A 15,696-nucleotide genomic window follows, 5' to 3' on the forward strand; every position below is an offset into this window, starting at 1 on the left:
ATATTGTAAAACTCAGTCAATCTATAAATGTATAAATTTTTTTTATTGTTATCTCAAATCATATATATGATTTGAGATAACGATAAAAAAAAATTGGTAAGGAAATAGTATTTTAATGAAATATAATGTAAAATAAATAATTTGATGTAAGGTATTTTCAAAATTATGTAAAATAGAAAAAGTAAATTCTTATGTTAAAATAAAAAAGAAATGTTTGCACAAGCTTATGCGAATGTTCTTAGGTGGCCCACATGTAGATTAAGCTTTTAAGAAAATCAATAATTGGTCACTTATGATCATATAAGTTGTGAGGTCCCGATTTGTGGCCCAAACCCAAAGTATATGGGATCTCAACCCAATAAGCCCAATACAATATATTTGTAAAGAGTGGGTCAAAGAACTAGACCCTAATGATTTGAACAACGGCTAATATAGAATTAAATGACAATCAGGCACAAACAAGATGTATTGATATCAATAGACTTTCAGTCCAAGGAGACCGTAATTATGTATATTGATCAGAGTGGAATACAAAAACAATTTTAATTACTACAGTATTCTCTTTCTCGTTCTTTTTTTATCCCCTCTTTATGAAGAATCCTTCACACTATATATCCTCCTCCGGACCATCCTCATCCTACACCTGTTGATCATCCGAGCTTTTACTTGAGTACCTGTCCCATCAGACACCCTTTCTAGTTCTCTGTGAATTGTAGTAGCCAAAGTAGCACTGTTCAGAGGACTTCTCCATATAAATACGGCCAGAAAAGTAGTTGTAGTGCATTTAATGCGGTGGTGGCAGCTTTCCCTTAGATATTTTTAGGTCTCCTTCCTTCTCATATGTTCATGAGATACATCTATACCATTGAAGCTTCTTGAAAGGTCACTTTAATTGCTAGATTACATACATTGAACCATATTCATCAAGTCTGAGAAGGAGCTACTCCTCGGATAACCTTTTAATTTGCTCCCTACTTATGGGACCTCGTCTGAGAATATCTAATAGTTATTTGCACCTCCTCGGACCTATCTATATCTCGAATAAAGCCCAAGGCCCAATATACGATCTTGGGCCCTTGCTCCTACAATAGCCCCTCAAACCCCCGGTTTTTTCCCATTCGAGGAGAAAAGTGAGGTTTCGATTTTTTAAGAGCTAACACCATTTGATTTTATTGCTCGCACGTGTGGAAGTTCCATTTTCTGTGCCTTATGGTTATCTCTGACATTTCGCAGCCCACGAAGCATCATTAATTGCTCCAAGTGGCGTGTTGTTCTCCAGATCCAATGGCGAAGCTCAGATCCAACGGTTGAGCATTTTCTTGAAAATTTGAGCGGGATAACTCTCAATAATTTCCATTTTCTATATAAAGCCTCGAGGGAACTTGTTTTCCTTTTACTTTACCAATCTTCAAGCTCTCTAGTGATTTCCAGCGCTCCAACTCACAGAACTCTCCAAATTACAAAGCTTCCCAAACTTTTTCTTCAAGATTTCTTTGAAAATATTTTAAAAACAATAGAGATAAACATACTCATTCTCATAAATTCTTATTTCTTTATATTCTCCCTTTTATTCTTGGCCGTCCTCCTTGGCCTTCTTTCTTTTGTTTTAGAAACTTCTTCCTATGTCATTTTTGTTCATTCAAATGAGTAGATTCAAGTATTTGGTAGACTCTCCGGCTAGTACCATATCCCCCCAGGAGTAGGCCTACAATACTGTCCCCCAGACTATGTACTCATGGATAGAAAAGAAGGCGAAGTTGTCATTCCAATGATCGCCTTTATAAAAGGAGGAATGACGCTTCCTATGGGAAGGATAATTAGGGACTATCTACTCAACCATAGGTTATGCCCACATCAGTGCGCCGCCAATATGTTTAGAGTCTTAGGATGTGTAGATGAGCTAAACAACCAAATGTACCTCGGTCTTACATGGCACGACATTGCTCATTTGTACGAGTGTCACTCCCTTTCAAGGGGTTATTACCTCAAATCTTGATCCGACGAGGTGAGACTAATATCCTGCCTCCCTAAGTCCAACAAAGGCTTGAAGGACGATTATCTAGTTGTTTCTGAGGGATGGCATGATGGTCTTCACTGCCCAGTTAGGGCAGGAACACCAGGTGGGGTAACCTAAGATCAAGTCTGTCGGCCGAGACCTTAGTTTTTTGAGCTCTCTCTTTATTCATTTTTGGTAATCTGTCTTCTTGGATAATGTTCATTATTGGATTAACAATAATTACCTTCTCAGATTTTTTTGCAGATAAAGATCACGCCTCTCCAAAGCTCAGTTTGGTCAACGTTCCCAGGCTCAACTTCTTGCTAAGGCCAGAGATATTCGTGAGCGAGGATAATCAGTTGCGAGCTGCTCACCTCATCCTAGGTTACGAGCCCTTGTCGCACATATACCAGGACGCGGGCCAAGCGTTAAGAGCAAGTAACCCCTGGCTCGCTCGGATAGACATTTCCAAACCGGGGTTCCTAGCGAGGCAGGATCTCCCTCCTGTGGTATTGTCTACTCAACAAAACCCTCCACAGTTTGTGATACCGCTCCAACAAGTTTCGTTCGTAGTGGTAGCAGCAGCAGAAGAGATATCCTCATCCTCACGTTTGTCACTTAAGGAGGAGATATATAGATTTCATTTTGCAGAGGAAGAGAGAACACCCGAGAGGCCTGTGGAGCTTTCAAATTCTGAGACCAACTCCAACAGGCTTTCCACAGCTCATCAGCCAGGACAGACCATTGCTCTAGGTGAAACAAGTTCTGAAGAAACAAAGATCATGGACCTTGAAAAGAGGCCGAGCTTGAGGGGTTTGATTGCTAATAGGAACAAGGGAGCAACTCCACCCGAAGCTCCCAAGTCCCAGACTTCTGCTAACCTTCCTCTTCCCCCTCCTCCTCCTCCAGCTGATCTAGGTCTGCGCATCAATCTTGATCTGAAAAAGAAGAGACCACCTCAGGAGCTGGAAGAAGGGGAGATGCTTCCGCAGAGGGGCACCAAACAACAAAAGACCAAAGACCCTCGAGACAAGAGGACTAAATCCGTGGATAGTCAAGACGACGCTGAGTTACGCCGACAGCAGTGTACATAGGCACCCGTAATAGAGATGGACGGAGCCCCTATCCCTTATGATTCTACCATAAGGGAATCTAGCAAAAGGCATTCTACGCATCTAGCCCAAGCCCTAGAGCAGCCTCTCCTCCTTCTGAAGGATATGGAAGCCTTTAGGCGAATAAGGCAACCTGACTTGTTTATGTCTCTAAAGAGAAACCTTGCAATGGTGAGCCGAATCTAGCCAACTGAGCTGAATCTAGCCACAAAGAAGGCGATGGTCTTAAGTCTGAAGGCCAAACTGCAAAAGGTCAAAGCAAAAACCCAGGCGATCTAAGAAGCTGCTAAAGCCGCAAAGATAGCAGCCTATGAGTAGGGGATGCTCGAAACGGAGTAAAGGCTGGCCGAGGAGGTTGCCAAAGTGTGTAGGGACTACTGCACTGTAACCTAGAATGAGGCCCTTAACAGTGCAGGGGTCTCAGTAGACTCCGAGCTGAGGAAGGCGGAGAATGTGTACTTTCCATAACACATAAGAGAGATTCCAACCGATCCTTCTTCAACCACTTTGCCCTTACCCCCTCCTAAACAGGTTCTCAGTACTCAAGATCTTACTATTAATACTAGGACTTCTATCGAAGTAGGTATGGGTAAAGAAGGCCTTCCTCCAGCCAGTGATGCTCAATCTGAGGACACCCTCACTATTAGGGATGTGGTCTCCCAAGCTAAGGTAGCTGAAAAATCTAAAGATGGGGATGTTAGGTCCAAAACTGCCACTATTAAGGAGGATCCCCAGCCGAAGAAAAAGTAGTTGTAGGATTTTCACTTTCTTTTGTTTTCTCTTCCTGAGATTTATTTCGTTGCTTGTAATACACCTTCTTTGAAATTAATGAATGAACTTTTCCTTCTATTCTCTAAATCTTTACTTTTGCGCTTTCATGCTTATTATTATCATCGCTAACAAGTTTAAACTGTTGTTGCTCCATTTCCAACATATTCTAACAATAAATCATTATTGATATTTCCAGAAATCTATCTAAGTATTAGCAATAGAGAGTTATTATCCACTTATATCGTGAACTAACCCTTATACAATGAGTATTGAATCTAAAGGGGATAAGTAATATATCTTGTATTTTGAGCTTTGTTTAACATCTATAAGGATACCTTTGAATGTTAATTTCACCTAAACATGTGGTCCGAGAGACCTGACATATCTTAGGATCTATTTAAACACTTATGTATATGCCTTTGAGTATTAATTTTCCTTTAGCCTGTGGTCCGAGGAGCCATGTAGGATTTAAATTCTATTTAACACTTGAATAGATGCCAAAAGTAGTTAATTTCCCTAAGCCTGTGGTCTGGGGAGCCATGTAGGACTTAAGTTCTGTTTAACACTTGGATAAATGCCAAAAGTAGTTAATTTCCCCTAAGCTTGTGGTCCGAGGAGCCATGCAGGACTTAAGTTCTGTTTAATATTTGGATAGATGACAGAAGTAGTTAATTTCCCCTAAGCATGTGGTCCGAGGAGCCATGCAGGACCTAAGTTCTGTTTAATACTTGAATAGATGCCATAAATAGTTAATTTCTCCTAAACTTGTGGTCCGAGGAGCCATACAGGACTTAAGTTCTATTTAATACTTAGATAGATGTTAGAAGTAGTTAATTTCCCCTAAGCCTGTGGTCTGAGAAATCATGCAGGACTTAAGTTATGTTTAATACTTGAATAGATTAAGTAATATGAAGCACGATACTTTTTCACAACAAAAGAATTTAATGATAAAGGAAACTTTCATTAATAATAATACATTTTCAGGTTGTTGTGGTATTACATGTTCATCTAAATCTTCAAGGAAATAGGCCCCTATACCAGCCACAGAGGTGATGCGATATAGTCCTTCCCAATTAGGTCCTAGCTTTCCCCATGTTGGGTTCTTTGCAGTACCCAGAACCTTCCTCAACACCAAGTCACTAGGCACTAATGGCCTTAGCTTTACTTTGGCATCATAACCTTGTTTAAGTTTGTGTTGGTAGTATGCCAATTGGACCATTGCACTTTCTCTTCTTTCTTCAATAAGATCCAAGCTCCTTTCTAGCAACTCACTATGACTACTTGGACTGAATGAGCTGGTCTTTAATGTTAGGAAGCCTGTCTCTAAGGGAATAACAGCATCGGCTCCATAAGTCATCAAAAAAGGGGTCTCCCTCATTGATCTGCGAGGCGTGGTTCGATAAGTCCATAAGACATGTGGCAGTTCTTCCACCCATTTTCCCTTCACATCATCCAACCTTTTCTTGAGTCCCTTTACTATGACCTTATTAACAGTCTCGGCTTGTCCATTTCCCTAAGGATAAATTGGGGTAGAATATCTCTTCGTAATTCCCAATTCACAACAATATCTCCTAAAGAACTTACTGTCAAACTGAAGACCATTATCTGAGATGAGGGAATGAGGGACCCCGAGCCGGGTAATAATGTTTTTCCAAATAAACTTCTTAGCATCCACATCTCTGATATTAGCTAAAGGTTCAACTTCAACCCATTTAGTGAAATAGTCAATACCGACTAGCAAATACCTCTTGTTCCCTGCTACTTTGGGGAAAGGGCCAGCAAAAGGCCAGAGGCTAGACAGGGGGTTTAGAACTGCTCTTGGCTGATGTATGTTTGGTGCAAATCTCTGACACTGATCACACTTCTTCGCATACTCTTGTACTTCTTTCTGCATATTTGGCCACCAGTAACCCTGAGTGATGGCTTTGTGAGATAAAGATCTGCCTCCTGTGTGACTTCCACAAATTCCTTCATCCAACTCCTCAAGAAGTAGCTCTGTTGCTTCGGGGTGAACACAGAGTAGATATAGCCCAGAAAAAGAGCGCTTATACAATTTTTGGTCTTCGGATAGCCAGAAACGAGGCGTTTTTCTCCTTATCTTTTGAACCTCTGATTTGTCTTCTGGCAAGATGTCTTTTCTCAGATATAGTACTATAGAATCTATCCAATTGGGCCCTGCCCTGATTTGGTGAACACGAACCGCTGGTCCCTTGACCTATGTGGGTTTACACAAGTCTTTTATAAGGATAACCCGAGGTAGGCTCTCCGCCGAAGAGGTAGCCAGCGTGGCTAGAGAATCGATGTGTGTGTTTCCACCCCTGGGGACGTGCAAAAGAGTGAAGGATTCAAATCCTGATTGCAAATGTCTAACTTGACTTAAATACCCTTGCATCCTCTCATCTCTTACTTCTAGCTTGCCCTTCACCTAGCTGACGATCAACCTCTAGTCTAAGAACATCTTTACCGCCTTTCCTCCTATCCTTTGAACCATGGACATTCCGCAAGGCTTTGTATTCAGCTTCGTTATTCGTGGCCGAGAAGCCCAATCTTAGTGACTTTTCTATAGTGAGCTCCTCGAACAAGATCAGAACTAGCCCCACTCCAAAGCCCCTTTGGTTTGCCACACCATCAATGTATACCTTCCAGCACGAAGGTTCTTACAGGGATACTGTGCCAACTGATTTTCCATCCATGTTATATGTTGTTGATATTTCTTCTAACGGGGCTTTAGTGAATTCGGCCACGAGGTCTACCAGTACCTGACCTTTGACAAAGGTACGAGGCATGTATTTGATGTCAAAAACCCCTAGAACTGTGCCCCACTTTGCAATCCTCCATGTGTAATCGATGGCCTTAAGTGGAAGTTGAGTTAGGATGACGACTGTATGCACTTGGAAATAATGGAGAAGCTTTCTTATACCATGCACCACTACCAGGATAGCCTTCTCTAGCGATAGATAGCGAATCTTGGCCTCATGCAATGATTTGCTCACATAATAGACTGGCTATTGTACTCTATTATCAACCCATATCAATACCAAACTCACAGTGTGGGGGGCCACCGTAATATAAGAAAACAAGACTTCATCCATCTTGGGGCTAGACATAATAGGCGGCCTAGAAAGGTATTCTTTAAGTTGCTAAAATGCCAAAGCACATTCTTCAATCCATTCAAATCCTTTCCATCTATTCATCAATAGGAAGAAAGGTCTGCATCTATCTACGGACCAAGAAATAAACCGGTTTAAAGCAGCAGTCATTCCGGTTAGTTTCTGAACTTCTTTGGGATTCCGAGGTGGTTGTAAATCGTTTATCACCTTAACCTGGTCAGGATTAACTTCAATTCCCCAGTGGGTTACCATGTAGCCCAGGAATTTTCTTGATCCCACACCAAAAGAACATTTAGAGGCATTAAGGCGCAACTTGTGTTCTCTCAGTATTTCAAAAATGCTTATGAGGTCTCCCACATGCTCAAACACCACTTTACTCTTCATTACCATGTCATCTATATAGACCTCAATATTCTTGCCCAACTAAGGTTCAAACATCTTAGTCTTCATCCTTTGATAGGTGGATCCTGCATTTTTTAAGCCAAAGGGCATGATCTTGTAGTGGTAGTTTCCAATAAGAGTAACAAAAGCTGTCTTTTCCTGGTCCTCTAGTGCTAGCAGTATTTGATGGTATCCTTAAAAGGCATCTAAAATGCTCATCCAAGAATGGCCTACAGTAGCATCTACCAACTGGTCTATCCGACGCATAAAAAAGGGATCTTTCGGACAAGCCCTGTTTGAATCCGTGAAATTCACGCACACTCACCAATTTCCGTTCTTTTTCCTTATTACCACAGTATTGGCCAGTCATTCAGGATAGAAAACCTCTTTGATAGCCCCCGCTTGCTTAAGCTTCCTCACCTCATCTTTGATAGCATCAGAATGTTTTCTGGATGAGTGCCAAAGAGGTTGTTTTTTGGGGGTAACAGATGGATTACTCAGGTCCACCCTCGGGGCTTCATAAGCATTCCATGCGAATACATCCATGTTTTTTCTCAAGAATTCAATTAACTTTTGTCTCTCTTGGGGAGGCAGCTGGGAGCCGACCTGAAATAACTTCTCCGGATCATCACCAACAGTAACCTTTTCTAGATCTTCGCACTTTGCTTCCTTGGTTGATTCCTTGTTGGACATTACCGGGGTTCTTAATTGCTATGAGTTCCTTTCAGCAGAGGTCGAGGACTCCGTATTGGGCCTATGTAAGATGGTAGCCACCATGCACTGTCTAGCCATGGATTGATTCCCTACAATCTCTTTAACTTGGCCATTGGACGGATATTTCACCTTTTGGTGGAGGGTAGAAGAAACGACTTCTAAAGCATGAAGTCAAGGTCTACCCACAATAGCCGTATAAGGTGAATAAGCATCCACCACAATGAAGTCCACTTCCACCACATTTGAACCGATTTATATTGGCAATCTAATTTGACCTCTTGGAGTAACTGTCTTCCCCTCAAAACTTACTAGTGGGGAATCATACGCTATCAGATCCTCGGATTTCAAATTCAGCTTCTTGTACAGGTGGGGGTACATTATCTTGACAGCACTTCCCTAATCTACCAACACTCTTCTCACATCATACCCCCTATCCTAAGTGTGACCACCAAAGTATCGTCATAGGGTTGGATAGTTCCAATCTTATCATCGGTCGAGAAGCCCAAGACTAACGGGGCCTCTATTTTGGCTCTTTTTGGTTCTAAATTATTGTCTTCGGTTGATAGCCGAGCCACCGACATTACTCTGGAGGGACAGGAATCGGTCCTACCGGAGACAGTGAAGATGACATTGATCGTTCCTAGAGGAGGTCTTGAAGAAGAATCTCTCCGCAAATCCAAACCTGTCTGCCCCGCTTGGCCACTAGAATGGTGCAGTAATTGCTTCAACTTCCCTTGTCGAACCAGCTGATCCAAATGATCCCACAGATTCCTACAATCTTCCGTGGTGTGCCCCTGATCTTGACGATATTGGCAATAAAAGCTTTGATTGCATCTCAAGGGGTTTCCGGCCATCTTATTTGGCCATTTGAAGAATGGCTCATTCTTAATCTTCTCTAGAACCTAATGCGCCAGTTCTCAGAATACTACATTAACGGTCAAGGTGTTGGTAGACTCTGATTGTCTAGCAAAATCTCTCCTGGGTCAGTTATTATTGAATCAGTTCAACCTGAAATCCCTCCTCTCTTGAGGGATAACCTTAGCCTTTTTTTTAGCCAGCTGTTGATCTTCCTCAACCCTTTTATACTTGTCAATACAGTCTATAAGTGGGCACAAGCTAGTGATTGGTTTTCCTGTTAAGGACTTCCTTAAACCATGCTCGGCTGGGAGGCCACTCTTGAAAGTACTGACGGCGACATCTTCAAAGTCACCCTCTATTTCATTCTCATAGTACCTGTCCGAGTATGTTTTTAGGGTTTCCCCTTCTCACATGGACAAAGACAATAGGGATTCTAAGGGCCGGGGACCTTGGTACATGTGATAAAACGGGAGCCAAATGACCGAGTGAATTCCTTGAAGGAATTTATAGAACCCGTCTTCAAGCCATCAAACCATCTCATCGCCACAGGTCCCAAAATGGATGGGAACACCTTGCACATCAAGGCTTCATCCTTAGATTCTCTAATTGAAATAGCTCACATGCTCCACCGAGTCTGTTCACCCATTATAGATAGTGAATGTTGGCTAATGGAAACGCCAAGGAGGAGCTACTCTTTCGATTCTACATGTGAACAACGACTTGGCAATCTGGTTCAAAACTTTGCTCATCGTATCATTTCCCAATCCTCTATGAACAGGCTTTTGCATCAGCATTCACTATGATGCTCTTCTTCATATGAGAAGGATTCGCTAGGGAGAGTCCTTGATCTACGTCGATAACCGCTATCCTTCTCTTCATTGGAGAAGGAATCAGACGGAGTGGGAGTTCATTTTCGTTGTGCATGGCGTGACTTCTTCTTAATCTGGTCGATTTTCCTTTGCATGGCTTTATTGTGTTGTTCTTGAGAGACATAACTCCCCACTTGAGAGTGGCTTTTGCTTGTGTGCGTAATGTGCATGCTGCCCTCCCTATCTCTCTTACATTCAAGATTGGCGAAAGGATTTTCACATTGAGATACCATGGATTCTACCTGATGTGAGCCTGAATTTGCCATATATGACTGTTGTTTTCACTATCACACATGTTCTTCTAACAAACGGCACTAATTGTGAGGTCTCGATTTGTGGCCCAAACCCAAAGTATATGGGATCTCGGCCCAATAAGCCCAATACAATAAATTTGTAGAGACTTAGTCAAAGAGTTAGGCCCTAATGATTTGAACAACGGCTAATATAGAATTAAGGGTGTGTTTGGTTCCTGTAAAATGTTTTCCGGAAAATAGATATTTTTCAGAAATGCTAATTTCCGAAAAAGGAAAATGTATTCAGGCTGTTTGGCTATCTTGGAATTTGTTTTATAGAAAATCAATTCCGGTATTTGGTTCATTCAAACATTTTACGGAAAATGCTTTCCGTTTTACAAAAATCAATTCCCATGTTTGGTTCGGTCAAACATTTTACGAAAAATGAAATTTGTTTTTACGGAAAATCAATTCCCATGTTTGTTTTGTGGATCATTTTACGGAAAATATGAAATGCGTTACAAATTCAAGCACCTGCATTATCTAGACAAACCTGTAATAGTACAAAACTAATCATCCACTTCAACATCAAAAATAATCATTCAAATTCAAGCACCTGCACTGCCTAGACATATCTGTAACAGTATAAAAATAATCATCCACTTCAACATCAAAAATAATCATTTGAATATACCTATAATATTTATATAAAAACAGCCACATCAATCGTTCACTATTGGCATTACACGTCCATGGTTTATAAAAATGATACCTATTCGTGGTATCTGAACAGTACAAATACATAATTTGGGTAATTGTATCGTCCCAATAATACAAAAGACTACATATATAATACAATGGTAGGTCAATACTAGTACTACAACAAAAGTTAATTCCTAAATCTACCATCACAGTCAACATGAAATAGACAAGTCAAATTTGTGAGAACAAAAAACCACTTAACCACAGCTTCCTCAACCTAGCATTCTTGGCTAGAAATCCTCATGCTGTCTTCTCATTTTCACAAAGATGGTCAAACGCAGTTGTGAGCATGTCTTCGCTATACCCATCCGCCATCATAGCCATGACCTCATTGTAAAGAGCTGTGTAATCCACCGAGCCCCGATTGATTTCTTTCAGAGCCACAGCTATTTTCTTCAGCTGATCAAACAGATCAGTCAGCACACTATCATCAACATTAGAAGGTGCACACCCTCTTTTGCGGGACTTAGAAACTCCCGACCCAGTGGTGGATGACTCGACTGCATTCTTCCCTTTCTCGACCACACCTTCCTCCACATTGTCTGCAACAAACTCAGCACTGTCCCCATTGTTTGGCTCATTCTCAATATCCATATAGGACTTAGAAAAGCCACCCATGGCTGTGTCCCTCCCCATAACAATAGCTAATTCATCATACATCTCAATTTTTTTGTTTAGATACTCCGCATGCTTTCGATGCGCCTGTAAGGGAGAAAGGAACGTATAATAACAATGCAATAATCACTTCACTCATAAATTCAATATTCAATTCAATATAGATGCCATTAAATGTTTTAGGTCAATGATAAACAAAAAAAATCTGTTAGGGAATAGGAGACATAACTTATGATTTTGAAGATAAGTACAACAGAAAATACAATGAACAAATGCTAAGCTCAGATTTTACAATAGATCCGCACATGAAAGTTATATTTGAAAAACCTTATAAAAGCAATGGAATCCTAAAAAAAATGACACTATAGATTTCATATAAAAGGAAAAAACATATATTATCATCTATATTAAGAAAATATAGTTGGAAGCCATACCATGACTTCTTCTTGGTATGTCTTAGCGTCGCATGTTATCATTTTTAGATTATCATCCCAACCAAATCCACTCTTCTTTCTAAGGGTCTGAATAGTGGACCACATGGTCCTTAGAGTCTGCATCCGATTGTCAACATAGGTCGGGTGGCACTCAACCCCGAATTGGGCAGTTATCTCCTTCACTACAAGAGCAAAGGACCCGACCTTGAAAGCACTAAAGGGCTTACTGCCCTTTGCAGCCTCCTCTGCAAGTATCCTAAGCATCATTTCATGCATGAGCGATAGCCATCTAAATTGCTTGCTACTGCTAACTTTCTCTTTACCCTTTGACATTACTACATATGAAAATAGTATAGTGAGAGTAGCATTTAGTAATTACGCTCGGAACATAAACAACAAATCAAACACACATACAACCACGCTTATAAATGTGCACAATAGAATGAAACATGCTAACACTGGAAATGACAATATAATACCATCAAATAACAATGTAATGCTTAAAATACTTTTTCATTACATCACCAAAAGTCTATAGTAAATACATTGTCTTTACAAAAAACAGAAAGAAAAAACACATATTACAATCATAGAAATCTAAATAAAGTACTACTCTCCACTCCTGGTATAATCAGACCACATAGCTTAGCATATCTCATCTCTCTTAGCATTCCACAATCTACTGTCTTCAACGGACTCCCGACGTGATTGTGTTTCTTGTTGGTGGTCACTAGACTCTACTTGGTTCATTGCATCTTCCATAATATGGTCATTTGGTTCAACCCCCATAATGTGATTATGAACCACACAACATGCTAACATTACTTTCACTTAGGTTGGGAAAGACCAAAATGGTTCGGCATCCAACACTCGAAAACGTTTCTTCAACACTCCAAACCCTCGCTCAATGGCAGTTCTCAATGAAGAGTGTCGGAGGTTGAACAATTCTTGCTCATTCTCAGGAGGACGATCACTAAACTCTTTCAAGTGATATCACACACTCCGATAAGGTGACAATATTCCATTTTTATTACCATACCCAGCATCACCAAGATAATATTTACCTACATATATTAAAAAATAAAACCAAATCACTATTATGCTTAGGAAAACGCACAATATTTATTAAACTAATAAACCAAAAAGGTGAAGTAATCGTATAATACCATCAAGAATTGAAAATCCCCCTGGCCTAGCAAATTCATCATTTAACACACGTGAATCATGTGCACTGCCTTCCCATCCAGCCAATACATAAGTGAACTTTAAGTTAAAACTAATGGCAACTAACACATTTTGCGTGGTTCCATCTTTGCGACCACGAAATTTTCCTTGTATTTCAGGTGGCACAGATGCACGAACATGTGTACCATCTATTGCTCCAACACAATCTTAATTTTCGACAGACATAATGGTTTAAAATTACACAAATCTTCACAATTTACAAAAATACACAAGTCACAATATTTACCTTAAAATATGGGTAAAATCTTCTGCTATTCCTTATCTCTGGGGGTGTATCTTCGCTACGCAGTCTTATTAGAGTTCTATATAATTTCAGGACCCCCCTAAGGACGGCCTTGAAGTATCTATGAACAGTCTCAGTTGATGTATAGATCCAACTACCCATTATACGAAACCTCACATTATGACCAATAATGTGTAAGAAACTGAACACTTGCTCCGTAACAGACTTGTGAATAGTCAAGCGTACGTGCTCCCCCTCAGTGAGGATGTGACATAAGTGGTGGAAAGCTATAGGCTTCATCCTAAGTTGATTCACACAATGTCTCTCAGTTCCATGCAGAACACTATTTATGTATTCCTCTCTCTCGGCGGCATGATTAACATTAGGTGCCCTAGGCAGTCGTCTACGTCTACGCCGCAATTTCCTTAACAATGCAACCCCCACAAAGAGGACAGATGCAACTGAGGCAAGAATTGCTGCTTTGGTTTTTTTCTTCATCTAACAAAATCACAAACACTGTGGTCTAAGAGGTATGTAAACAAGCATGCTATTGATTACACAGTAAATAAAAACAGACACAAATAGAAAACATCCAAACCACATTGATAACGAGTACTTGCATTCTATTTACAATCAATATTTACACTATCACAATACTATCACATTGATAACTGCACATTGATATCATCACAATACCATCACATTGCATTCTATTTACAATCACCTATATACCCAATGCAACTTCAATTAAGGTTTAAACACACATATATTCTATTGCAAGAAAATAATAACACAAATCATGGGTCAAGCTCCAAAATTTCTACACATAACCCGACTAGCCAAATGTTAAAAAAAAAAAATAAATAAAAAAAATAAAAAAAAAAAGTCACAGCAAAAGTTCTACACATAACCCAACTAGCCAAATTCTAAAAAAAATCACAGCAAAAACTAATCATGGGTCAACCTCCAAAATTTCATACACGTAACCTAACTAGCCAAATTCTAACCAAAAGCACAGCAAAAACATTGATCACCCTAAACCCAATCATGAGTCAAGCTCCAAAATTTCATACGCATAACCCATCAAGCCAAATTCTACCTAAAAGCACGGAAAAACATTGATCCCCTTAAACATCCATGAATAATACACAATTTAAATAAAAAATGGATAATTAAAAAATTAATAAATAAAAAAGTAAATAATAATATAAATATATATATATATATATATATATAATGCTAAGATCGGATCCGAGAGGTGGGTCAGAAGGATGGGTTATGGATTTTGGCATATCTGAGTTTAAGGGGATGTGGATCGGACTTGTGTGTGGATTGGAGGTGAGGTGAAGTGAGGTGTGTGGATCGGAGGTGAGGTAAGGTGAGGTGAGGTGTGTGGATCGAAGGTGTAAAACAGTCAACCAGAGAAGGAAAACTCACCGTGGGTCTACGTTTGGCTCGGTGATCAGACTACCGTGAGGGAGAGGATCGACTGGCTGAGCTCGGCGTGACTCGAAGTGAGCTGGATTGGTGTGAGTGGTTAGATCGGTGTGAGTTTGTGGCTGAGCTCTCTTCTTTCTCTCGCTCTCTCTCTCTTTTGCGCGTGACCCGGAAATGGTTTGAAGTGAAAATGAAAGTGTAAAATCATTTCCGGGTCAAAGGAGTAAATTACTGGTCAAAGGAAATGATTTTCCAGAAAATTCTATTTTCCGTAGCTGCCAAACACGCGGGTCAAGGGGAAAATGATTTCCTGAAAGCATTTACCACCAAAACAAGCGCACCCTAAATGACAATCAGGCACAAGCAAGATGTATTGATATCAATAGACTTTTAGTCCGAGGAGACCGTAATTATGCATATTGATCACAGTAGAATATAGAAACAATTTTTATTACTACAATATTCTCTCTCTTTCTTTTTTGATCCCCTCTTTATGAAGAATCCTTCACACTATATATCCTCCTCCGAACCATCCTCATCCTACACCTGTTGATCATCCAAGCCTTTACTTGAGTACCTGTCCCATCAGACACCCTCTCTAGTTCTCTGTGAGTTACAGTAGCCAAGGTAGCACTGTTCAAAGGTCTTCTCCACATAAATGCGGCCAGAAAAGTAACTGCAGTGCATTTAATGCGGTGGTGGCAGCTTTCCCTTAGATATTTTTAGGTCTTCTTCCTTCTCGTATGTTCATGAGACACATCTCTACCATTAAAGTTTCTTGGAAGGTCACTTTAATTGTTGGATTACATAGTTTGAACCATATTCATCAAGTCTGAGGAGGAGCTACTCCTCGGACAACCTTTCATTTGCTCCCTACTTATAGGACCTGGTCTGGGAATATCTAATAGTTATTTGCTCCTACTCGGACCCATCTAT

Source organism: Quercus lobata, chromosome 1 (assembly GCF_001633185.2).
Source record: "Quercus lobata isolate SW786 chromosome 1, ValleyOak3.0 Primary Assembly, whole genome shotgun sequence".
NCBI classification, from domain to species: Eukaryota; Viridiplantae; Streptophyta; class Magnoliopsida; order Fagales; family Fagaceae; genus Quercus; species Quercus lobata.